Below are 27,159 nucleotides of genomic sequence, written 5' to 3'. Positions count from 1 at the left end.
TTCCCCCCCACTTCCCCCCATTTCAAACGTTCTTCTTCATCTTCTCTACACCACTGAAATACAGAGACCACATATTTCAAGTTTCTAGGTAAGGTACCAAACTGGTTCATACCTGGCAGCTCACAGAATTTGTGCCATTAAGACTGTAGAGTAGTGCAGCCACTCTGTAATAGAATGAATATGGTGGTCCAGGTACTCTATATTAATACCTGCTTCCCTATGCCTTCTGCTGCACTGGAGCTTTCGTTCTGATTAGATGGTGTGACTGGGAAAATGGACAGAGCCTGGGATTTAGAATGAGCCTTGCATCAGCAGCAGAGTGGTACTAAGCAAAGTATTTAGGTATGTGAGGAGGAGAGAAATGTTTACTATAAGAGATATTGTTCAAATATCAAGCAATTGGTGTTCTTAATATTAATTTTTTCGTTATATTCAATAGCTTGGCTATTTTGGAATTGAAAAGTAAGTTGTAACATTATCTATAAGGAAGAACTGTAGCTTTTTGTTGTATATAGAACTTTACTTTAGTCAGAGATTAAGATAAAAGATAGAATCTTAAAATATTTCATAATAATCATTGGTTTTCCCAGTGCTATTAAGCATATTATATCAACAATGAGAGTGAATGACCTTAGACCTAGGATCAACTTCAATATTCTGTGCCCATTCTAAGAAGCAAGACAAAAATCACAGAGGAAATTAAATATTTCCCAAACATCCTATTCACAAAGAGTCCAGTAAATCAATATCTAGAGGGAATAATACTGTTTTGCTGATTACTGCTCCTGTGGTAGCTTCTCCTTTTCATCACGCAAAATTAGTCTAGGAAGGAATAGTAGATAGAAAGGGAAAGGAGTAAGGGTGGGGTTTTGTGATAAATGCAGTAAGACATTGAAACTACTGTAAACTAGGCACTAGTGACTAGGGGATATGGGAAGAAGAAGGGAGAGAGGGCTGGGGAATTCTACTGTAAATTGCAAAGCGGAGAGTCCAGAGATGTAGTTTAGTTGGTAGAGGGCTTGCCTATCATGCAGGAAAACCCTAGTTCTAATCTCCAGCACAGCGTAAACTGGGAACGGGGATGCATATTTGTAATCCCCAAAGTCGGGAGGTGGAGGCAGGAGGATCAGAAGTTCAAGTTCATCCTTGGCTACACAGTACGTATGAGGTCAGCCTTGGACACTATCTCAAACAAAATAAAACAAAACAAACTAAATAAATTGGAAAGAGGCAGCTGACATTTAGTCAGAAGTCAAAAGGACAAAGTAGTTTGGAGGAGTGCTGCACTTGGCCAAGTGTGCAAGTACAATCTGATCAGCTCATCTGTTGTCCTGCACACACACGGTGCTGAAAAAGCATGTGTGATTGCAAAGGTAATCAGTTCTGCCAGGAGGATTTAGATTGGGAAAGCTGAGAAAAACAGGTTTTGTGTATTCACTGTCAGTGAACACATGAAGCGTGATGGCTTTGAAATGATAAGTTAGCTTTCAGGATAGTAAATTAGGGAGTGGATAGAGAGGAAAGCAGGTGGTATAAGGTTTTGTTTACCTAATGTGCTAAGGAGGTCATGAGGGCAAATTTGTCATCTAATAGATAGAGGCCTGAGGCACAAAGTCTCTGGTTTAATGGTCTGAGAGGGTTTCACAGTTTTAAAAGATAGCTTTGTTTATTTTGTTAAAGTATGCAATTCAGTGATGTTAGTCCATTTGCAGAATTGTGCAGTCATCACCACAAACTAATTTTAGAGTATATGCCCCATTTCAATACCTGCCCCCCATTCTCATTCTCAATCCTATGTAACTCTCAATCTGTGTTATGAGTTGGTATTTCTTTCTTTCTTTCTTTTTTTTATTTAATGCTGAATGCCATTTATTGAAGGAGGGAGGAGGTCTTAAATACAGGCTTACAGCACAATGGGAGAACCCCAGAGGGCAGAAGTTCGTTACAGATAACGCCCATTATGCAGGATACACAGACAAGGAACTTCCCTTAAACATTCAGGAGGGTGGAATTCGGCAGGGAATTAGCATAGGGAGGATATCAAGGTCAAGGTCAGCAAGCAAGACAATAGTTACCCAAAACAGTGGCCAGGACCCTACAGGTCCCCCTTTTACTAAAAAAGGAGACGCCTGACCAGGCCACACAGGCGCTCTGTCTTAGGTTGGTGAGCGGCCCCCCAGGCATTGAGTTGGTATTTCTTTAGTAGGGCTTTTCAAATATATTGTATTATAAAATATGTTGTCTATGACACCTTCTTTTGCTTAGTGTGTTTTTGAGGTTCATCATATTGTATCATTTATTAGGACTTCATTACTTTTAATGGATAAATAATATTTCATTGTTGTGGTATATTACATTTTGCTTATTCATTCACTTGGTGATGACATTTGGATTCATTTCATTTGTATATTGTGAAACTGCTGTTATGGACATTCATATGTCTCTGAAACATTTTAATTTTAATTTCCTTCTTTCCTTCCCTCCCTCCCTCCTTCCCTCCTCCCCTTTCTTTTGAGACAAGGTTTCTCTGTGTAACAGCCCTGGCTGTCCTGGAACTCACTTTGTAGACCAGGTTGACCTCGAACTCACAGAGATCCGCCTGCTGAGATTACAGGTGTAGGCCACCACCACCTGGTTTAATTTTTTCTTGAATAGGTATGTTTAAGTGGAATTCTGGGCCATATACTTAAGACTGTTGAACTTTGGAGCTGGAGAGATGGCTCAGAGGTTAAGAGCACATTAAGTTCTGACTTTGGTTCCCGACCCCCATTATTTGGGCAGTGCACAGCTGGTAATCCAGCTCCCACAGATCAGATGCCTTTAGCCTGCAGACATGCGCACACACACAGTTAATGATAAAAAAATTTTTTTTTACAAAGATTATGTTGAACTTAATAAAATTGTTGAAGTATTTTTCCAGAGTGGCTCTATCAGTTGACATTCTCATGAGTTATTATCTATCTTTTTATCATAGCTTATCTGTCTTTTAAATGATATATTTACAACAACTCAATGGCCAGCACCATTTATAAATATGAAAGAGGTATTTATTTATATTTTTGCTTACTGTTCCTTTTTTGTTTCTGCTATTCCAAGATACTTGACATTTTTGTTGTCTTTCCTATGTAGTCTTTGCTCCATGTTCTCGATTCTGGTCTTTTTTTTTTTTTTTTTTACCATGCTGGGGATGGAACCCAGGACCTCACACACACCGGGAGAAGTGCTCCAACTGTGCGACTCCTTCCCCAGCCCCTGTACTCATTCTTCGAGGCCATTGGCAGTAACTTATCTGACTTTTCTGCACCTGTGTCTTTGTACTGGGTGTATAAATTTGGACTGATGGTGGTTTCAGCATTTGAAAAAGGTTATGCCACTTGCTTCATGTGCCCACGTGTTTTAGAGAAAGAACAATCTCTTGGTTTGGAGTTGTCAAAGATATTTTGTTTATTTGCTGGATGCTTTTTTTTTTATTTTTTGGTTTTTTGAGACAGGGTTTCTCTGTGTAGCCCTGGGTGTCCTGGAACTCACTCTGTAGACCAGGCTGGCCTCGAACTCACAGAGCTCTGCCTCCTGAGTGCTGGGATTAAAGGCGTGCACCACCACCGCCCAGCTTGCTGGATGCTTTAAATATCTTTCTTTGTTGTTAACATATGAAAATTTAATTAGTATGTAGTTTGGTATGGATTTATTTGTCCTTCTATTTTGAGTCTCCTCCCCCTCTTCCTCCTCCTCCTCTTCTTTTTTTGAGACAAGGCCTATGTCTCTTGGCTGGCTTAGAACTCACTATGTAGACCAGGCTGGTCCCAAACTCACCGAGATCCGCCTGCTTCTGCCTCCCGAAGGTGTGTAGTATCGGTTTAATGAGTTGTTTTCAAGTAAAAAGTGAGTGTCCTCATGTTAGCTCATGAGAACCTGGATACCCTTTCAGCTTTCTCTTTTGACTGATGTCTGCTGGCTCTGCTCCCTTGATTTGATTGACACTCAGATTGAGGTACTTAGTACTACTGAATGAGGTGAGAAATTGGGCTTCTCATGTCATTTGCACCAGTCCTGAAGATAGAAGTGCCTTGCAGTTGATGAGTGAAAATGAGAAGTCCTGATGGTTTCTTTGGCCTTTCCCCACCATTATTTGCAGCTTCAGAAGTATGGGAGTCAAGCAACAAACTTGACCTTGCTGTGTAGATGAAGGTGGAACCGGAGTTCTTTTCTGTGGTGTTTACAGTTACTATGCAGGTAACCAACCATCTAAAGGTTTTTCCAGTTAGCTGTGCTGCTCCTTTTCTGGTCCTTTGGCTAGAAAGAACTGAGTTGGGGGTAAATTTATGTCTGTCCCAACTAGTATTACTACAGTTCTGGCTTCTTCATCCCCAAATCTGGGATAGATGAGGCAATAAGAAATCCCAGTGAGGAAGGGGGGATTCTGTTCCCCAGTGGTGTAGCCCCTGGTATGTTTTCCTTGCTTAAGTAAATAAGCCCCATCCATGTTCATGCAAGCAGCCCCAATTAAATAGAGTGGGTCACACATACACACACACACACACACACACACACACACACACACACACACACACACACACACAGAGAGAGAGAGAGAGAGAGAGAGAGAGAGAGAGAGAGAGAGAGAGAGAGAGAGAGAGAGATATGAAAGTAGAAGGGAGGTTTGTTAGGAAGAACAAGGGGTTCAGTGGTAACAACAGAGAGCAATGGGATGAATATGATCAATGTGATATGATCCTACTATGTAACCCGGACTAGCCTGGAACTCATTATGTAGACCAGTCTCTCCTTGAACTCACAAAGATCCACCTGCCTCTGCTTCCCAAGTGCTGGGATTAAAGGCATGCACAACCATGCCTGGCCAAAAATTATGTTTTCTTTTTAATTCCCTAAAATAGAAATCTGTGACTGATTTTTTTGAAATATAATATACATTTTATTCTAAAGCATACCATTTAATATTCTTTGGTATATTCACAAATGTTTCCAGAACATTATTATCACTCCATTAATGGCCATTCCCAGTTCACCTCTCTTTCCAGCCAGTAGCAACCAGTAATCTAAACTGTGTTCTGGTGGATTTGTGTATCCTGGACATTTCATAGAAACAGAATGACACAACATGCAATATTTATGTTGGGCTTGTTGGTTTTGTGTGACACAATTTTTTTCAAGATACATAAGTTTGCTAGTACTTTGTTCTTTGAATGGCTGAATAAAATTATGTTTATGAATAAATCATATTTTGTTTGCATCCATCAATTGGTGGTTATTAGGTTGCTTTTCCTTTTGCCTATTATGAATAGGAATAGGAACAATAGAAGTACTGGGAATAATGCTGCTTTTAGTATTCCATACAAGCACTTATGAACACATATTCCCAAGTTTCTTAGGGGTTACCCAGAGGACTGCATTTGCCAAGTGTCATGGAAAACCTATGCTTTACTCTCTAAGAAGCATCCAATCTTTTTCCATCTCATATCAACAGTTGCTGTTGTCTGTCTTACTCTGTTACATTACAGTCATTCTGTGTCTAGTCCTTGTTATACCTATGTATGGAGTAGCATTTCATCCTTCTTTTGATTTTTCATTTTCCTGTTGAATATCGACATGAGAGATCTTCCCTGCTTTTAAAAATTGTACTTATTTGTTTATTTGTGTGTGTGTGTGTGTGTGTGTGTGTGTGTGTGTGTGTAGACAAGGTCTCACTGTGTATCTTGGCTGACCTGAACTCACTGTGTAGATTAGGTTGGCTTCAAACTCACAGAGATCTGCCTGTCTTGGGGTTGGTTAATCCCAGTAACATCAGGTCACTGGCTCTGGGTGGCTCCTGGCAGTAGAGACCGAGCCTTGGCCCAAACTGCAGTTTACTGCTGCTGTGGTGGCGTTTGATCAGTTCGGTGATGGTGGCTGAAAGTACAAGGGTCAAAGTTTCCTGTCAATGTGTTTTCTATTGGCTTCAGTTTCAGTGATTTCTTTCTACTGCTGGCTTTAGGTTTAATTTCCTTACCTCTTCCAGGTTTTTATGGTGGATCCTTAATTTGCTCCCTTCAAATCTTTCTTTTGTTATATAGACATTTAATCCTATAATTATGTCTCCAGGATTTAGCTACAGTGCATAACTGATGTGCTGTACTTTTATTTTCAATTAGTTAAAACATTTTAATTTCTCTTGAGACTTCTGGGACCCATGGGTTTTTTAAAAGTATGCTATAGAGTTTCTAAATACTTCCAAATTACCGACTCTCTGTTTATGATTTAGATTATGTTTTAGGAGTATGAACATAGAGGTCACATAATTTCTGTTGTTTTCTCAAATTTTATTAAGATCTATTTTATAGCCCACATATGACACATCTTGGTAAGTGTTCTCTGTGCTTTCCATGCATTTGTGGTCCATAAATGTTAATTTTATTATGTTGATTAAGACTTCTATCTAGCTGAGCGGCGGAGGCACACACCTTTAATCCCAGCACTCGGGAGGCAGAGGCAGGTGGATCTCTGTGAGTTCGAGGCCAGCCTGGTCTACAGAGTGAGTTCCAGGACAGCCAGGGCTGTTATACAGAGAAACCCTGTCTTGAAAAACCAGAGAGAGAGAGAGAGAGAGAGAGAGAGAGAGAGAGAGAGAGAGAGAGAGAGAGAGAGAGAGAGATCTACTTTAGATTTTGCTGACTTTTTGCCTAATCTTTCAGTTATAGACAGGAATGTGTTCTCTCTAGACTACACAACTGACTTTGTTTTCTTTTCATCTCTAGCAGGTTTTGCTCATGTACTTGCATGCTGTCTTTTTAGGTGCCTATGTCTTTAGCATTATTATATCTTTGGAGAATTGATTCCTTTTATTTTTATTTTGTGTGGTCCTGAGGATGAAACCCAGGGCCTTATTCATGCTGGTCAAGTGCTCTGTTACTGCTCCACACCTCCTGCTCTAGTTTGCTTTCTATTGCTGTGATGAGACACTGACCAAAACCAACTTGGGGAGGACAAGGTTTATTTTGCTTGTAGGTAACAGTTTAGCATCAACAGAAGCCAGGGCAGGAACCTGGAGGCAGGAACTTAAACAGAGACCATGGAAGAATGCTGCTTGGTGGCCAGCCTCTTCTGGCTTGATCACCTATCTTTCTTATATAGCTCACCTGCCCGAGGTTGATACTTCCCAAAGTGCCCTGAGCCCTCCTATACAAATTAGCAATTAAGGAAGTGCTTCACGTGGCCAGTGGGATAGCTCAGTGGGGGAAGGGTCTTTGCTGCCAAGTCTGAGTGCCTGGATTTGGTCCCTGGGTCCCACATGGTGGAAAGAGAATTGAATCCCTCTGATCGCCACACACACACACACACACACACACACACACACACACACACACACACACACACAATGTAGTAATAATAAAAGAAGAATGACGAATGGCTACAGGCCAATCTGATATGGGCAATTCTTCAGCTGAGGTTCCCTTTCCCAGGTAATTCTAGATTTGTGTCAAGTTGACAGCTGAAGCTAATTCTGACACCTCCCAACCACTTGGGAAGCTGAGCCAGAAAGACTGACACGAATTTGTGGTCCGCTAGAGATGTATGGCAGTAGCCTGTGTCAAAAGCATCAAATTATATATTTATGTGCTTATATATATATATAAGAATAATAAAGAAAAAGAGGCCATGGATTTGAGAGGAAGACATATGAGAAGAGTTGGAAGGAGGAGGAAAATGATATAATTGTAGTTTAATTTTAAAAAATTACAAAAAGCCGGGCGGTGGTGGCGCACGCCTTTAATCCCAACACTTGGGAGGCAGAGGCAGGTGGATCTCTGAGTTCTAGGCCAGCCTGGGCTACAGAGTGAGTTCCAGGACAGGCTCCAAAGCTACAGAGAAACCCTGTCTCGAAAAACCAAAACCAAAATAAATAAATAAATAAATTAAATTAAAAATTACAAAAAACAAAATAAAAAAGCCATATATATTTTGAGGCAAAAAATCTCCATAAAATAAAAAAGGGAATATTTATATAGTTGTGTACAAATAACCTTTGTCAATATTTCAATTTATTGCATTTAACCTTCCTTTCTCTCTCCTCTTCCCTTTATTTGTTTTTTAAAAATATATTTAAAATTATGTGTATGTATGCGTGTCTGTGTGTGAGCATGCACACACGAGTATAGGTGCATGGTGAAGTCAGAAGACAAAGTTAGATCCCTAGAACTGGGGCATAGGCAGTTGTGTGCCACTCAACATGGGTGCTGGGAACTGAACTCAGGTCTTCTGCAAGAGTAGTATGCACTCTTAACCACTGAACCACCCTTCCAGCCACAATTGATATGGTTTTACTTGAACTTACTTTAAGATTGCATACTATTTCCTCTCATGTAGTATCATTTATAGTTTATTTTGCTGTTGTTGGCTTTTTAGTGATTGCTTTGGGGCTTATGATATCCATTTAAAACAATTGAACTTTGCTTTCATATAGCACTAAGTTGCTTCACATATAGTGAAAATTTAACAGAATATACTCAGTTTCCATAGTAAGCCAGTACTGTCATTATTTCCAGCAGTTATATTTTAGGAAAATTAACAATAAGGAAAATAAATAAATAAATCTAGGTATGGTGCACATGCCAATCATCCAAGTACCAAGGAGGCTGAGGCAGAAAGATTGTGATTTTGAGGCCTGTCTGAGCTACATAATGAGATCTCATCTCAAACTGGACGAATGAACAAAATAGGCATCACCTTTAATCCCAGCACTGGAGAGGCAGAGGCAGGCAGGTGTCTGTCAGTTCAAGGCTAGTCCTGGTCTATGTAGCAAGTTCTGGGCCAGTCAGGAACAGTGAGACCTTGCCTCAAAAAAAAAAAAAAAAAAAAAAACCACAAAAGTGTGATGTATTTCATCCTTTTTTATCCCCTCCTGCACTGAATTTTCCTGATCCACGTGATCAACTTCCTTTCTGATCTCACAGGACAGAACTAACTTCCAGCTGTGGGTTACCTCAGAAGTTCTTTGTTCAGGAAAGTCTTGATCCCTATTTCACTTTGAGAAGATGATTTTGTTTTTTAGACATAGGATTGCAGGTTTGTAGACTTTCCTCTTAACCATTTGAAAAAGTAGCTTTGTGGTCTTCTCCTCACATGGTTTGTGAGGAGAAATCTGCTGTTGTGTGTGTCATTTGCTCTTCAGATTCTTTTTTTTTTAATGCAGGGAGAGTTTTCTTCTTTAAAAAAAATTTTTATTATGTACACAGTGTTCTGCCTGCATGCCAGAAGAGGACGCCAGATCTCATTACAGATGGTTGGAAGCCACCATGGGATTGCTAGGAATTGAACTCAGAACCTTTGGAAGAACAGCTAGTACTCTTAACCACTGAGCCATCTCTCCAGCCTGCTCTTCAGATTCTTTTAAGGGCTTCTTTTCACATTTGGTTGCATGCAGCTTGACAGTGACATAGCTTTAGATGGAGTTTTTCTTCAGTTTTTGTCCAGCTTGGTGTTTGAGGCCATGTGACTTTTTATATAAATATTAGAATAAGCTTGCCTATATATACAAAAACACAGGTAGAGTTTTGATAGGCATTTGTTAAACCAGTAAATCAATAAAGGGAAATGTGTCTTCATTTACTATGTTTAATCTTTTAACCCACCAATTCACTATGTATTTAGGCCTTTGATTTTTTCATTAGCACTTTTCAATTTTCTACATGTAAGTTCTATACACTACACACTTCTGTGTTAAGTTTATATCTAATACTTTATTTTGTCCTGTGCACTTGTGATATTGTACTTCTAACTTATGTTTCCATGTGTTCGTTGTTTGTATATAAAAGCATGACTTTTATTTTTGTGATTATCTTATATCTTAGGATATTGCTGGCACCATTTATTACTTATAAGAGTTTTCAGTAGACTACTTGGGAGTTTCTACATCACCAATTACACTATTTAGAAATGGGGATACTATAACTTTTTCTTTTCCTGAAAGTTTGCCTTAAATCCTCTCATCCTCTGACTAGAACTTCTAGTAATATATTTATAAGAGTCTTAAGAACAGGGGCTGGAGCAATGTCTCAGCAGTTAAGAGAACTTACTACTCTTGTAGAAGACCTGGGTTTAGTTCCCAGTACCTCATGGCAGCTCATAACTACCTTTAATTCTAGTTCCAGGGGATCTGATGCCTTCTTCTGACCTCTGCATGTGGTTCACATCCATACACTCAGACACATACATCCGTACACATAAAATAATAAGTATTTTTTAAAAGACTGGTAAGAGCAGACTGTTGATTATTCCCTCTCTTAGCTGTGAAGTGTGTGCTAGCTGTTGACTTTTAGAAAGGCTCGTTAGACTGATGAGGCTCTCTGCTCTCCCTAGTATGTCAAGCATTTGTATCGTGCATGCATGTTACATTTTGCCAAATAAGTTTTCTGTGTCGTTTAGTATGAACATATATATTTTTTTACTTGCCTAGTGTACTGGTTGGTTTTATGTCCACTTGACAGCTAGTGTCATCAGAGAGGAAGGCCACTCAATTGAGAAAATGCCTCCCTGATATCCAGCTGTAAGGCATTTTCTTAATTAGTGATCAACTAGGGAGGGCTCAGCCCATGGTAGGTGGTGCCATCCCTGGCCTGGTGGTCCTGGGTTCTATAAGAAAGCAGGCTGAGCAAGCCATGGGGAGCAAGCCAGTAAGCATCTCCCTTCCCTCCATGGCTTCTGCATCAGCTCCTGCCTCCAGGTTCTTGCCCTGTTTGAGTTCTTGTCCTGACTTCCTTCAATGATGAACAGCAATGTGGAACTGTAAGCCAAATAAACCCTTTCTTCCCCAACTTGCTTTTTGGTCATGGTGTTTTCTTACCGCAATAGACACTGTAAGAAACTTAGCCAGCTGCTACCATCACATATGCTAATTCCTTGCTCTCTGTACTTCACTCCGTCCACCCCTCCCCCTCCTTATACACCCCCCACCCCCACACAAACACATACACTAATGCAACACATATGTGTCTGTGTCTATACAGTTGACCCCTGAATAATGTAAAACTTTAGGGCACCAACCCTCACACAATTATGCATACATATATAAGTGAGTGTGTGTGTGTGTGTGTGTGTGTGTGTGTGTGTGTGTGTGTGTGTGTGTGTGTGTTGCTAGGGGAAGAAACTAGGGCCTTGTGATGCTGAGCAAGTACTCTGTCACTGTACATCCTGAGTCACATGTGTAACTTTTGATTTCCCCAAAACATAACTATTAATATGCAGCCTTCTGTTGCCTTAAAGCTTCACCATTAACACAGACAGCACAACAACACATATTTTGTATATTATATGTATCATAAATAGCAGAAGGTAAGTAAAACCCACAGTCTATGAGTGAAGAACTACTAACATGGTTAGGTGAAGATGGAAAGCCAGGTTTCCTATGTGGTCTTTAGTGGCACCTTGGTGAAGAACTTTGTTATTGTCCTGCACTGATGAAGGTTCTAGCATCATTGGCTTTCTGTTCACAATTTTTTTTTCGAGACAGGGTTTCTCTGTGTAGCTTTGCGCCTTTCCTGGAACTCCTGTTCTGGATTGGCTTTCCTTGGTGATCTGACAGCATTAACAACAAATGTTGGTTGGGTGGTGGTGACACACGCCTTTAATCCCAGCACTGAGGCAGGCAGATCTCTGAGTTCCAGGTTCTATCCCCAGCATAAGCAGCAGTAATACACATGCACACACAGAGAGAAACACATACACAAACACACACCAAAATACCTTGACAAATAAGAGTATATATATTCATCATGAAAAACATGAGGTTTCATTTAAAATAAATTCAGGGTCTGGAGAGATGGTTCAGCAGTTAAGAACACTGGTTGCTCTTCCACAGGACTTGGGTTTGGCTCCCAACACTCATTTGGCAGTTTACAATTTCTGTAACTCCAGTCCCAGGGGGATTCAATGCCCTATTCTGGCTTCTGTAGGCACCAGTCACAACAGACATACAGGCAAAACACCCATACACATAAAAGTAAATTAATTAAAAATATATATAGTGAAATGGTTAAGTCAAACTCAATGTAGTTATAATGTTTGTATAGAGAGTTCTTGAACCTACTTGAAGCATTATTTAAGAATAAACTACAGTGTCTTGCTGGGTGGTGGTGGTACATGCCTTTAATCCCAGCACTTGGGAGGCAAAGCCAGGCGGATCTTTGTGAGTTCGAGGCCAGCCTGGTCTACAGAACGAGATCCAGGAAAGGCACAAAGCTATACAGAGAAACCCTGTCTCGAAAAACCAAAAAAAAAAAAAAAAAAAAAAAAAAAAAAAAAAGAATACAGTGTCTCAACTACAGTCACTATGTTTTTCAATAGATCTCTTCAACTTTGTGCCTACTATCTAACTGAAATATTCTATCTTTGACCAACATTTCCTCACGTTACCCTTAATCACTTGGTAAACACTATTCCACTCAAGTTCTGTGAAATCAGGTTTGTTAGACTTCACATATAAGTGAAATGATATGACATTTGTCTTTCTGTGTGGTTTATTTCACTTAATATAATGTCTTCCAGATTCTTAAAACTTATAAAATAAATTACATGATTTCCTTCTTTCTTTTGATTGAACAGAATTCCATTGCAAACTGTAGCCCATTCTTTTACTATGCGTATACTAACCATACAGTATTTCTGTGTTTAGTCTTTAAAACAATTTCCATACTGCTTTGCATAATGGATTTTTTTATTTTTGAATTTTCAAGACAGGGTTTCTTTGTGTAGCCTTGGCTATCCTGGAACTTGCTTTGTAGCCCAGGCTGGTCTCAAACACACAGACATCTGGCTGCCTCTGCCTCCCGAGTGCTGGGATTAAAGGCAAGGGCCACCAGTGCCTGGCTCTAATGGATTTTCTAATTTGCATTCTTACATTATACAAAGACTTTCTTGGTTTCATAGCCTGGGTAACACTTAGCTTTTGTCTTTGCTGTAATCATTCTAGCAGGCATAAGGAAGTGCTCACTGTGGTTTCAGTTTGCATTTCTGCCATAAGTGCCTTAGTTTCTTTCCCTGTCAATGTGATAAATTACTCTGATAAAAGCACCTTAAGGGAGAGCACGTTTATTTTAGTTCACAGTTCAAGGCATCATGGTGGGGAAGTCAAGGGGAGAGAGAATGATTTGCATGCTAATGCTTAGCTTTCTTTTTCCATTTTGTATCTTCCAGGATGCCCTGTCCAGGAAATGATCCTGTCTGCAATTAAGATGAATTTTTTTTAAAGATTTATTTTTTTTAATTAAGAAAAATTTTTCATTCATTTTACACACCAAAGATCCCCCTCTTCCCTCCTGCCACCCTCCAGCCTCCCCCTCCCAACCCATCCCCCACTCCCTTCCACAAGAGGGCAAGGCCTCCCATAGGGAGGCACATCCGGTAGAGGCAAGTCCAAGCCCTTCCCCCTGCCTCAAGGCTGCACAGGTGTCCCATTAAGATGGGTTTTTAGCTGGGCGGTGGTGGTGCATGTCTTTAATCCCAGCACTTGGGAGGCAGAGCCAGGCAGATCTTTGTGAGTTCGAGGCCAACCTGGTCTACAGAGCGAGATCCAGGAAAGATGCAAAGCTACACAGAGAAACCCTGTCTCGAAAAACCAAAAAAAAAAAAAAAAAAAAGATGGTTTTTTTAAATCACTTATCAAGATAATCAGATAAGCTTCACACCTTTAATCCCTAGTACTTGGGAAGCAGAAGCAGGTAGATCTCTGTGAGTTTGAGGCCAGCCTGGTCTACAGAGCAAGATCCAGGACAGGCTCCAAAGCTACACAGAGAAACCCTGTTTCAAAAAATCAAAACCAAACCAAACCAAACAAAAAAGATAATCAGTTAACTAAGATAAATAAGCATGGCCAGAGGTGATTCTAGATTCTGTCAGGTTAACATGTAACACTGACCATCAGCATTATTGATGCTCAGCATGTTTTCATGTATCAGTTAGCTATTTGTATGTCTTACAAAGGACAGACAAATATGTCCTTTGTCTATTTATTGAGTTGTTTGAGTTTCTTGTATATTTTAAATATTAGCCCATTACCAGGTTAACTATTTGAAATTATTTCCCCCCATTTTGTATGTTGTCTTTTCACACTATTGATTTTTTTAGAAGTTTGTTATCTTTTATCTGAATATTATCTGTCTGCATTTTTCATGTCATAGCCCAAAAGTCATTACCCAGACTGATGTCATGACTTTTCCTCCACATATTACTATATTAGTTACTTTTCTGTTGCTGTGGTGAAACACCATGATGAAAGTAACTTATAGAAGAAAGGTTTTATTTGGCTGTTTGGTTCAAGAGGGTTAGAGTCCATGATGTGGAGCAGAGGTAGCAGGCTATAGGCATGGCAGCTAGAACAGAAGCTGGAAGCTTATTTCTCAAACCACAAGCAGGAAGCAGAGAGTGAACTAAAAATTGTACAAATCTTTAAACTCCTTTTTCTTTATTCTTCTCTCATATATTACACCCGGACACCAGTTTCCCCTCCCTCCTCTCCTCCTAGTCACTCCCCGCAATCTTGCTCTCCCCCAGATCCACCCCTCCTCTTTTTCTCTTCAGAAAAGGGCAGGCCTTCCAGGGACATCAATGAAACATAGCATATCAAGTTGCAGTGAGACTAGGCATATCTCCTCATATTAAGCCTGGACAGGGCAAGCTGGTAGGAGGACAAGAGTCCCAAAAGCATACAAGAGAGTCAGAGACAGCCAGCCCCACTTCCACTGTTAGCAGTACCAAAAGAACACCAAGCTACCCAACCATAACATATATGCAGAGGGCCTAGCGAAGACCCATGTAGGATCCCTGGTTGTTGGTTCAGTCTGTGTGAGCCCCTATGAGCCCAGGTTAGTTGATTCTGTGGGCTGTGTTCTTGACTTGTCCTTGTCCCCTCTGGTTGCACAAATCCTAATTTGTCTTAATAAAAACCTGGAGCCAGATATCAGGGTGAAAGCTGAAGATCAGAGAAGCAGAGCAAGCCATAGTTACCATCTCTTACCTCACCAACTCCTCAGCCTGAAAGAGCGTGAGTTCCTGTCTCCTTCTGCCTTATATTCCTTTCTATTCCCAGCCATATTACTTCTTGTCTCAATCTTCCTAGCCCTGGGATTAAAGGTATGTGATCCCAAGCACTAGAATTAAAGGTGTATGCCACAACTGCCTGGCTCTGTTTCTCTTTTAGACTAGACTAATCTCATGTAGCCCAGTGTGGCCTTGAACTCACAGAAATCCAGACGAATCTTTGCCTCTGCCTCCCCAGTGCTAAGATTTAGGGTATGTGCCACCACTGCCTTGCCTCTATGTTTAAACTAGTGGCTGGCTCTGTCCTCCAATCTTGAGGCAACCTTTATTTCCTAAATTACAAACAATATATCACCACATTTCCCCTTTTTTATCTAAAATAATAGAAGATTATAACTAATATAAGAAAAATATATACAACAAGTACAATAACTATTATACAATATGTACAGTCAAGAACTAAATTAACAATGTCTAGTACATAAACATTTGACAGATTCAGAGAAAATACTCCATTATTTATCTTATTTTGGTGGGTCCAAAGTGTTGTACATAATTCACCTTCTATTCTAACTTGTGTTACTAACTGAAAACTATCTTTTGATGTCTTTCAAACTTATACTTTATACCTCTTTAGTGAGTTTCTTTTCTGAATTTGTTAACAAGGAAAACTATAACTCTATAGTCTTCAACTCCATCAGAGACCTGAGAAGGAAATAATATTAACTGAGTAAGCAGGAAGTGTAAACAAGTGACTTCCAAAAAAATGACGGAAATGACAAACAGCTGGCTGCCTAGATGGTCATCCAAGGTTCCTCTGCAACATTGGGGCATTCATCTTTGGCCTACAGGCCTAGCATGTCTGACAAACTTTTTCTGCAAAGTAGGATATTCTGAAGGGCTGTCCTACCTTGTCTTGGCAAGGTTCGGCAGTCCTTTCTTTTGTGTCCTGCTTGTCTATTTGGACAGCATACTGTCAGCAGTTAAGGCAAGGATACTTTCTTGCCCAGCGGCTAACTTTTGCCACAAAGAAAGTAAACTCCATATGGAGTTTCTTTGATACCCATCATCTTCTCTGAAATAGATTGGTGCTGCCAGGAGCAGACATGTCTCATAGTCATAAAAAAACTATGTTATTAAAACATCTTAAATGCCATATTCTGTAGATCTCTGAAGTGTTTGAAGACAACCTGTCTATGTAAAATTATCGAGGACTACGGGGGACCAGCCCCTTGATAGTCCCCTCCCAGGGTCCGGGAAGAATCTACAACCAGCTAATAATTAATCTTTGATGAATCCATATACACAAAACTCCTTAGTCCATACACTTTATTATTCTGTGTCAGTTCTCTCTCTACAAGCTTCTATTCTGCTCTCATTTTTAGCTCCTTTCTTGCCTGATTTCTCTCTACATTTATCTGTTGTCCCCTCTAGGTTTTATCTTAATTCCTTCATCTTAGTTCTGCCCCCTCTAGGTTCTCATCCATCTAGTTCTTTCCCATATCAGTTCCTCTTCCATCTCCTTCTCTCTCATCTTGTTCTTCCTCATCTTCCATCTTGTTCCTCTAGTACTCTCGTCTAGCCCTTCAATCTCGTTCTTCCCCATCTCAGTTTGTTCCTCTCAAGTTCTTACCCATCTAGTTCTTCCATTCTCTTTTCTCTTCTCTGTCTCCTTATTCTCTCAGTTCTAAGTCTCTTAGGAATCCAGTTATAAACCCAAGCAATAGCAATCCTCTGGCTGAGCAAGGTCACCAGGCTTGAATTCTAGAGTATCATAAAGGCAGGTAAGAATTTTCCTCAGGCAGTGACTACCAGGCTTTCTTTTACAATCCAAAATGGGAGTGGTAAAAGAGGAGGTCAACTGAGTGCTAGTGACCGGTTAGTATATGGTAAAGGGGGTCTGTGTGCTCAGTCTACATTCTGAGAAGTGGCTAGGTAAGAAGTTAGGGGGCTATAAAGTTAGTAAGGCTATAAGAAAGGAGGGTCCAAGCTAACTGTATAAATTATTACTTAAGGTCCACCTGACCTAGGCTATGTCTCCTTGTGGAATTTACCTTAAATCAGGAGACTAGCATGTGGTGGTCTGGACTGTTATTTCTTTTAGTCCTTGAATGTGGCTAAGGGAGATATCTGATTCCAGTGCTGAAAGGGGAGAAACGGGTGGGCTAGGGGGAAGGAAGCCTTTCCTGAGGCTGTTCTCCAAATATCTTGAATGTATATGTCCAAATAGTGATCAGTCCACACTGTTAGGAATTCTTAGGTAAAAAATCAAGTGGGAAAGCTATGAAGGCACACATAATTTTCATAACAGAAGACAGCTGATATACAACAAACCAAATAACACCAAAAGCTCCTTGGAATTTGGCTTCCTCTGAAGGAATTCCTTGATCCCTTCAGTTAGTGGCTTTGCCATAACCAGCTGAGTTCTTATAATATTTTCTTGTGGCCCATAGTATAAAATATATCTCTGACCTTGAAAACATACCTAATATGACTATAAGTTTGATTGTAATAGGTGACTACTAACCTGCATTTTTTATATCCTAATTAGTTGGTAATAAAAACTATCAAGGACTAGCAATTTGTATTATATTGTTAGATGATCTGTGTAGATACAATACCTTGAACAAGAGTAGAAATATATGTACAGTATGTTCCAACAAAAATAATCTCAACTTTGTATCAATATACACAATTTGTATACAATATACAAAAATCCAATCCAATGTAAAATATTTAAAACTAGTAGCTGCTTTTTAAAAGTAGATTCTATAATCTACCTTTTTATGTTATCATATCCATATCCTCCCTTTTTTCAGAGTAGATTCAATAATATACCCTTTATCCTATCATTTCTATATCTTTTTTTTTTTTTTTTGGTTTTTCGAGACAGGGTTTCTCTGTGTAGCTTTGCGCCTTTCCTGGAACTCACTTGGTAGCCCAGGTTGGCCTCGAACTTACAGAGATCCGCCTGGCTCTGCCTCCCGAGTGCTGGGATTAAAGGCGTGCGCCACCACCGCCTGGCTCTATATCTTTTTTCTAAAAACAAGAACCCTGAATCTAGTCTCCTTTATTTAGCTTTTTTCCTGACCATATCTAATTAACAACTTGTAACCAACCACCCTAAACAATGACAATTATCCATAACCCATTGAACAACCAAAAACCACCTACCCCACCACTTGGGAATGTGGGCACCTTGTTCTTAAATTTACTTACAATATACAAAAATCCAATCCAATGTAAAATATTTAAAACTAGTAGTTGCTTTTTAAAAGTAGATTCAATAATCTACCTTTTTATTTTATCACATGCATATTTTTTTTCAGGGTGAAAGCTGAAAGATCAGAGAAGCAGAGAAAGCCACAGCCACCACCTCTTTTTAATAAGTTTTTCTACGACTTGTATCTTGGCACTCATATCAACCAATGCCCCATGGAGGCTCCCAGGATAGTACTTCCTGTCACCTAGTCTGTGGAGACACAGCTGAGGCTTGGACATTTTCCTCTCCTTACTTAGGTGGTTCCAAGCCTTGCTTTACAGTTTTCACTAGTGGAAAGCAGTTCTCAAGTCATGGCTGTGGAGACTATTTACATTCTTTTTTTTTTCTTTTTCCTTTTGGTTTTTCAAGACAGGATTGCTCTGTATAGCTCTGGCTGTCCTGGAACCTACTCTGTAGTAGACCAGGCTGGCCTTGAACTCAGAAATCCACCGAGTACTGAGATTAAAGGCTTGCACCACCACTGCCTGGCTAGCTCAGTCAGTAGAGCATGAGACTCTTAATCTTAGGGTCATGTGTTTGTGCCCCATGTTGGGTGCCAGATCTTGCATGAATCTTACATGGTCCTATAATAAAAACCTGGAGCCTGATGTTGGGGTGAAAGCTGAAAGATCAAAGAAGCAGAGCAGCCACTGCCACTAGTCCTTACCTCACCAGCTCCTCAGCCTGAAAAAAAGAGTTCCTGTCTCCTCCCACCTTATACTCGTTTCTCTGCCCAACCATATCACTTACTGTTTCAACTTTCCTAGCCCTGGGATTAAAGATGTGTGATCCCAAGTGCTGGAATTAAAGGTGTGTGCCACCATTGCCTGGCTCTGTTTTTTTTTTTAGACTGGACTAATCTCATGTAGCCCAGTGTGGCCTTGAACTCACAGAGATCCAGATGGATCTCTGCCTCTGCCTCCCCAGTGCTAGGATTAAAGGTGTGTGCCACCACTCCCTGACCTCTATGGCTAATGCTGTGGCTAGCTCTGTCCTCTGATCTTCAGGCAAGCTTTATTTCCTAGATTACAAATTATATATATATATATATATATATATATATATATATATATATATATATATATATATATATATAATTCTTCCCTACCCTCTTCCACAGGATTTCTGGAGCTTCACCTAATGTTTGGCTGTGGGTCTGCATCTGCTCCCCTCAGTTGCTGGATGGAGCCTTTCTAATGATGATTATGCTAGGCTCCTGTTTATGAGTATAGCAGAATATCATTAGGAATCATTTCATTGATTTTTTTTTTTGCGATGGTTGTGTTAGGTTCTATTCTGGGTCTCTGGGTTATCCAGCCTCTGGGTTCTGGCCCTCCATGCAGTGTCAGGGGTGGGATCCCTCTTGTGGCATGGGTCTCAAGTTGGATCAGTCATTGGTTGGCCACTCCCACAAGTTCTGTGCCACTTTCATCCTAACACATCTTGCAGGCAAGGCATATTGAAGGTTGAAGACTTTGTGGCTGGCTTGGTGTCCCAGTCCCACCACTGGAAGCCTTACCTAGTTATAGAAGATGGCTGGTTCAGGCTCCACATTCCCCATTACTAGGCGTCTTCCCTAGGATCACCCTCATGGATTCCTGGAAGTTTCCATTGCATTAGGTTTCTACTTCTCCCCCAAAATGCCCTCCAATTTCTGTTGTCTCTCTCAGTACTCTCTTCCTCTACCCCTCTACCTGATTCCTCCTGTTCCCATCCCCACCCACCCCCAGTCCACTCTTGAAATCTATTCTATTTTCCCTTCCCAGGGAGATCCATGCATTCCCCCCTTGAGCCCTCCTTGTTACTAGCCTCTATAGATCTGTGAATTGTAGCATGATTATCCTTTACTTATCCTTTACTTTACAGCTAATGTCCACTTGTGGTGGTTTGAAAGAAAATGGCTCCCAAAGGGAGTGGCACTATTAGGAGGTATGTCCTTGTTGGAGGAAGTGTATCACTTTGGGGGCAGGTTTTGAGGTCTCTTTTGCTCAAGCTTCCCTCTGTGTGACTGCCAGTGGACTTCTGTTGCCTACAAGATGTAGCACTCTCAGTTCCAGCACCACATCTGCCTGCATGCTGCCATGCTCCCTGTCATGATGATAATGGACTAAACCTCTGAAATTGTAAGTGAGCCACCTCAATTAAATGTTTTATTGATAAGGGTTGCTGTGGTTCTGTCTCTTTACAGCAATAAAAACCTAACTAAGATACCACTTCTAAGTCAGTTCATACCATGTTTTTCTTTCTGGTTCTGGGTTACCTCACTCAGGATGATCTTTTCTAGTTCCATCCATTTTGCCTGCAAATTTCATGCTGTCATTGTTTTTAACAGCTGAGTAATACTCCATTGTGTAAATGTACCACATTTTCTTTATCCATTCTTTAGTTGAGGTATATCTAGGTTGTTTCCAGGTTCTGGCTATTATGAATAAAGCTGCTATGAATATAGTTGAGCAAATGTCCTTGTGGTATGATTGAGCATCCTTTGGCATTCTCCATAGAGGCTTTACATTTCTGCCATTTATTCATTTTTGAATTAACTTTTATATAAAAATAAGAGACCTTAAAATTATTGAAGACAAATGTCCTTTCCTCACTGTGTATTCTTGGCAGCATTGGAGATACTAGTAGTCAATCAGTTGGTAGTCAGTGTGTAGATTTCTTCCTGGGCTCTACTCGGTTCCAAATATGTCTTTTGTTTTGCCAGCATTATTGTTAGGATTCTGCCGCCACTCCAGCTGCATGACCATACATGCGCAGTTCAGTAGCCAAGCAAGGGGTCTTGTGTCTTATGTCATCAGTGCACTGCATGATTGCACAAACGTGCCCAGCTTGGTCATGTAATCAGAGCATGCGTGGTGTAGCTCCATAAGCCCACCTCTGCATGTGCACAGGAATCCTTAAAAAGCTGGACACAGACTCCTCCCCTCTTCTTCTACTCTTCCCCCACCTCTTTCTGCACGTGCCTCTTCCCAGGCCTGGTTACTCTTTTCTGTACCCTCACTTATATCCTCCTAATAAAGCTCTGATACTGGGTTTTGTCGTGTCTCATGACCTTTCCACATGGTAACCAGCGCCACTTATCATTTTTTAAAACAACAATTATAAGGTGCATTGATTAGTGTAGTAAGGTTGCATGATCACCTTTGTTCTATTATGATTATTTTTTAAATTTTATATGTATGGGTCTTTTGCTTGCATGTATATCTGTGTGCCTTTTGCATGCCTGGTGCTCGACGAGGCTGGAAGAGAACACCAGATTCCCTGGAAGTGGAGTTACAGAAAGTTGTCAGCCACCCTGTGGGTGCTGTGAACCAAACCCTCATCCTATGGAAGAGCAGCCAGTGCTCTTAACCACTGAGCCATGTAGCACGAATCTTAAAAGTTCTCATTAATAAAAACAAACCTGAGGCCAGGTATTGGGGTGAATGCTGGAAGATCAGAGAAGCAGAACAAGCCACAGCCACCTCACTTCACCAATTCATCAGCTCATCCTATTTCCTCAGACTGGAAGCCTCTCTGAGTCCTCATCCAAAATGAATCTCAGCTGAACTGTTGCTCAAAAGCCTAAAAGCAGTCGCAGAGGCAGGCGGGTGGAGGCAGCGGGCCGTGGCCAAGATGCAGTTGTAATAAAGACCAAAAACTGAGCTATTACCGTACCGCTGAGGAGTTAGTGAAAACAAGCTCTTAATCAAGAGCTTGGAACAGGAACGCCTTTAATCCCAACACCCGGGGAAGGAGCCGTCTCCGTGGGACGAGAACGGATCTGAAAACTCTGTTTGAGGCCAAGCCAGGGCCCAGCTGCCGATCCTACGAAACCCAACAACTTGGAGGTGTTGGTGAGATTACCCTACTAAACAACCTGCTCAGCTGAGATCCATTTGGGAGAGGTTTCAGAATCCTACAGTCTGCAGTCTGAGGAAACAAGATCAACTGAGGAGTTGACGGATGAGCAAAACGTGACCTGAGAACACAAAAGAAGGCGCCACCCAGACACCAGAACCAGATCACCAGAATTGTAAGTATACACTGAGGCTGGGCGGTGGTGGCGCACGCCTTTAATCCCAGCACTCAGGAGGCAGAGCCAGGCGGATCTCTGTGAGTTCGAGGCCAGCCTGGACTACCAAATGAGTTCCAGGAAAGGCGCAAAGCTACACAGAGAAACCCTGTCTCGAAAAACCAAAAAAAAAAAAAAAAAGTATACACTGAGAACAGGTAAGCCCCCATCTCCGGACCGGCAGACCAGGTCTCTAGCCCGTAGGCCCTACCCATCGGAGTCCCAGGGACCAGACAGACAGCTACCTTTCCCTGCTCCCTCCCCCTCCCCCCCAAAAAAAAGCCTAAAAGCTTAACCAGCTCTAGTTCCTGGTTTTCACGCCTTATATACCTTTCTGCTTTCTGCCATCACTTCCTGGGATTAAAGGCTCTTGTTACCACGCCTGACTGTTTCCAGTGTGGCTTTGAACTCACAGAGATCCAGACGGATCTCTGCCTCTGGAATGCTAGCTCTAAAGGTGTGTGTGCCACCATTTTCTGGCCTCTATGTCTATCTAGTGGCTGTTCTGTTTTCTGACCCCAGATAAGTTTATTAGGGTGCACAATATTTTGGAGAACACAGTATCACCACAGAGCCACCTCGCCAGTCCACCTTTGTTTTCCTTGTTCAAGTTTACTTGACTATCTGGACAGTATTTTGTGATTATGAAATTTGTGGGGTTTCTTTTTCAATTTTTTTTTTTTTTTTTGTGAAAAATGCCAGTGGGAGTTTGATAGGGATTGCATTGAACCTGTAGATAAATAGCTTTGAGTAATAAAATGTTTTCCAAAAGTAACTCTTCTGGTCTATAAATGTGGACTATTTTTACCATTTAGGCCTTCAGTTTCTTTCATCAGCTGGGTATGATGGTATATGTCTATAATTTCAGCACTTGCGAGGCAGAGTCATGAGGATTGCCACAAATTTGAGGCCAACCTGGCAACCTGGTCTACATAGTGAGTTACAGGGCAGCAAAGAATGTAAAGGAAGACCATCTCTCCAAAATAAATAAATAAATAAATAAATAAATAAATAAATAAATAAATAAACAAATAAAGAAATAAATAAGTCTTTTGTTAGTACTTTATAATTTTCAATGTATAGATCTACATGTCTTTGGTTAAATTTATTTCTAAGTATTTTCACTGCTGTTAATGAGATTGCTTTTGTGAAATCCTTCATAGATTATTTCATGTCAGTGTATAGATTTATTCCTGATTTTTGCATATTGATTTTGTGTCATGTAGTTTTACTATATTTATCAGCTCTGACAGTTTGTGGTTGATCTTTAGAGTTTTCTGAGACATTCATTATAAGATGATATTATCTGGAAACAGGGAAAATTTAACTTTCTCCTTTCCAACTTGGCTAACTTTGCATTTTTTTCTCTGGTATAATTGCTCTGGGTAGTACTTTAAATATTTGTTGAATGGAAGTGATGAGACTGTCATTCCTTCTTTCTTTTTCTTTTTCTTTTTTTTTTTTTTGAGACAGGGTTTCTCTGTGCAGCTTTGCGCCTTTCCTGGAACTCACTTGGTAGCCCAGGCTTGCCTCAAACTCACAAAGATCCACCTGGCTCTGCCTCCCGAGTGCTGGGATTAAAGGCCACCACTGCCTGACTGTCCTCCTTTCTTATCTCTGCTTTTAGAGGAGACGTTCCATTTTCAGCTTTTCCCTAATGTATATTATATGGTGTCATTCATGGTTTTGTCGCCCAAGGTCTCTATTGTGTTGAGGTTTATTTCTACGCCTAACTTGTTGAGCATTTCATAGTGAAAGTGTTTTGAACTTGGACAAATATCTTTTCTGCATTTATTGAAGTGGTTATATATTTTTGTTTACATTCTGTTAATATAGTACGTCATTTTCATAAACTGGTATGTTTTGAACCATTTCTGCATGCTTGAGATGAACTGCACTTGAGCATGGTTGAATGATCCCTTTAACGTGCTATGAAATTCACTTTGTCGTATTAATTGTTGAGAATCTTTGCATCCATGTTTTTTCCCTTTGCAATTGTGTAAAGTCAATTTTCAATCTCTTTGTGCTGCTGGATCTAAACTGAAACTTTGTAGACAGCATATATTAATAGTTTGATTATATTATTTAATCCATTCTCTTAATTTCTGCTTTGGATTGGAGAACATAATCCATTTCTTTTTACATTAATTTCTGATTAGGAAAAAGGATGTTCTCCATTTTACTTTTTTTTTTTTTTTTTTTTTTTGGTTTTTCGAGACAGGGTTTCTCTGTGTAGCTTTGAGCCTCTCCTGGAACTCACTTGGTAGCCCAGGCCGGCCTCGAACTCACAGAGATCCGCCTGGCTCTGCCTCCCGAGTGCTGGGATTAAAGGCGTGTGCCACCACCGCCCGGCTCCATTTTACTTTTTGTTTTCTATGTGTGTTCTAACTTTTTTGTTTGTTTAGCTTTTGTTTACGAGACAGGGTCTCACTAAGCAGCCCTGACTGGCCTGGAACTCACTATAGAGACCAAACCGACCTTAACCACTGCCTTTGGAGTACTGGAATTAAAGGCATGTGCCACCACGCCCAGCCTTTTTTTCTTTACTGTGACTAATTCCTTTCATTTCAGCCTCCAGAACTCACTTTAGATTTTTTTGTGTGGGGTACCTCTAGTGATGATGAACTTCCTCAGTTTTTATTACAGGAATGCCTTAATTTCTCATTTACTTTTGTGGATTTATTTGAGAGTTGACTTTTTTTCTCTCTATTTGAAATTTAAAGAAAATATATATTAAAGATAGGAAAAACAATTACTAAAAGACCAATTTCCCAGAAAACTGTAGAGACACAATGCATTTCATCTGTCATACCAAAATATAGGTTAGCCACAACCACCATGACACAAGCCAAGATGTTATTCTTCAACAATATGAATGAAGAAAAAAAACCACCAAAAAGAACAATATAGATAACTAAAAAAAGATGGTTTCCTTACTTCATTCCTAAAAGGAGATCAAATGGATATATGTGTTTAGTTTTCACAATAAGCTGAGCATCAGCGACTAGGAATTGGAGCATTTCAGCACATGACATTAACACATTAAAGTGTGTTGAGTCTCAGAGAACAAGACTATGAACCTTTAAAAACAGCCTTGTTAACTAGATGGTCAGGCACTACACAGCATATGTCTAGGTTATTCATCACTAACTACACAGATAACAATTTTAAAAATGAAAAAACAAGACAAATGAGTTCCAACTTCTTCTATTTTCTCTGTTAAAACCAAGAAGAAAAACAAATGTCAGTTTGTTTATACATCAACACTTTCAAAGTATATCACTTGTACAAGTGGACCAAGACCAGAAATTCATGCATAAGTGAGCATTGGCCCCTTTGCACAGCTTTCTAGGGCTAATGAAGACAAGCTGCATCAGAATGACTGGACACTGAGCAAAACCCCAGAATTCTTTTCCAGGTACTTCAGGAAATTGTGAGAATTTCAGTAATAAAGCAAATCTCTTCTCATCCTGAGGTCTATAGGTCAACATTGCTCCAATGTTTACAAATAATTTTAGTAGATATGCTCCATGCCCAGGACATGGACGTCTCAGGATGGATGATCTGTCTACTGTATATTTTTGTCAGTCATATTTTATAGAGTGCCTGAGTACTAAGCAGTACATTAAAATTCCCTTTTGTCCAGACAGCTTTGCTGGCAAATGTTAATTGCAATGAGTCATTGGTCTGGTTCGAGGCTGCTGGGTTTTGCTACACCATTAGTACTGGACCCTCACTGAGAGTCCTCTAGGATATCTGCTGTTGCCTGGAGTCATGGAAATCCTGTGGTTATGGTTCCTTCTGCTCCACCCTTCTCACTGCCATGCCACAGCTGGATGCCATTGTGTGGTGGTTGGTTAGGGGTGGGGCCAACTCTCCCACTACTAGTGAGGGGTGAGGCCAGCTCAGCATGGCACTCAGAAATCAACTGGGCTTCAGGAGGCAGCCCAGACCACAGACATCCTCATGGCTTTTGGTGGCAGTATGGGGAATGGACATCAACACAGACCCTAGCTGCAGTAGAGCAGGGACCCAGATTAGGCCCTCAGTGACAGTTCAACCAGGACATCATGTTGCCTTAGGTGGCAGTGCAGGCCACTCACATCAGCCTTTCCCCACAACTGTTGACTCTCCAGGTCTTCCCCTCTCCACAGCACGTGAACTGCTTTTCTTTCCCGTCTCTCCACCACATGCTCATCATTGTGGTGCCCACCCAGTCCTCACCAGTGCCACAGGGGCTCGCTCTGGCTGCCTTCTGCCTGGCCTGCATTGTGCGTCAGCCAGCTTCCATGATTTCCAGTGAGAAATTTGCTGTTCATCTTATTGAGGGTCCCTTACATGTGATAAGTTACTTTACTCTTAGTGTTTAAAAGATTTTCTTTTTTTTTTTTTTACCATTGACTTCATCATTTCATTTTAATGTGCTCCAGTGTGATTGCTGATTTTATCTTACTTGGAATTTATTGAGATTCATTGATCGATATTTATTAATGTCTTTGATCAAAATTGGAACATTTTGACAGCTCTCTCTCTCTGTCTCTCTCTCTCTGTCTCTGTCTCTCTCTCTGTCTCTGTCTCTCTGTCTCTGTCTCTGTCTCTCTCTGTCTCTGTCTGTCTGTCTCTCTCTCTCATTTTTTATTGAGACAGAGTTTCATGTAGCCCAGACTGGCCTTGAACTTACTATATAGCCAAGGTTGTCCTTAAACTCTTAATGCTCTTACATCCCCTCTCGACCCTTCTGCCTTCGCCTTCCTTGTGCTGGGATTACAAGTGTAAGATACCATGCTCGGGTCTTCTGCCATCATTTCTTCAA

General features: G+C 40.6%; 1 long non-coding RNA gene across 1 annotated transcript in view; it reads left to right on the top strand.

Moving 5' to 3' along the window:
- Positions 1-3,424: 3,424 nt before the first annotated feature.
- LOC128115078 (uncharacterized) overlaps positions 3,425-27,159 on the top strand; it is a 39,532-nt gene continuing 15,797 nt past the window's right edge. The window contains exon 1 of the long non-coding RNA XR_008219981.1: positions 3,425-4,233. This is a non-coding gene — a long non-coding RNA (uncharacterized LOC128115078). The remainder of the gene's footprint in view (positions 4,234-27,159) is intronic.

Source organism: Peromyscus californicus, unplaced genomic scaffold (genome assembly GCF_007827085.1).
Source record: "Peromyscus californicus insignis strain IS unplaced genomic scaffold, ASM782708v3 Scaffold_10__1_contigs__length_136768540, whole genome shotgun sequence".
NCBI lineage: Eukaryota > Metazoa > Chordata > Mammalia > Rodentia > Cricetidae > Peromyscus > Peromyscus californicus.
The sequence above is the reverse complement of the archived record's forward strand: the minus strand, read 5'-3'. Positions and strand labels throughout refer to the sequence as shown.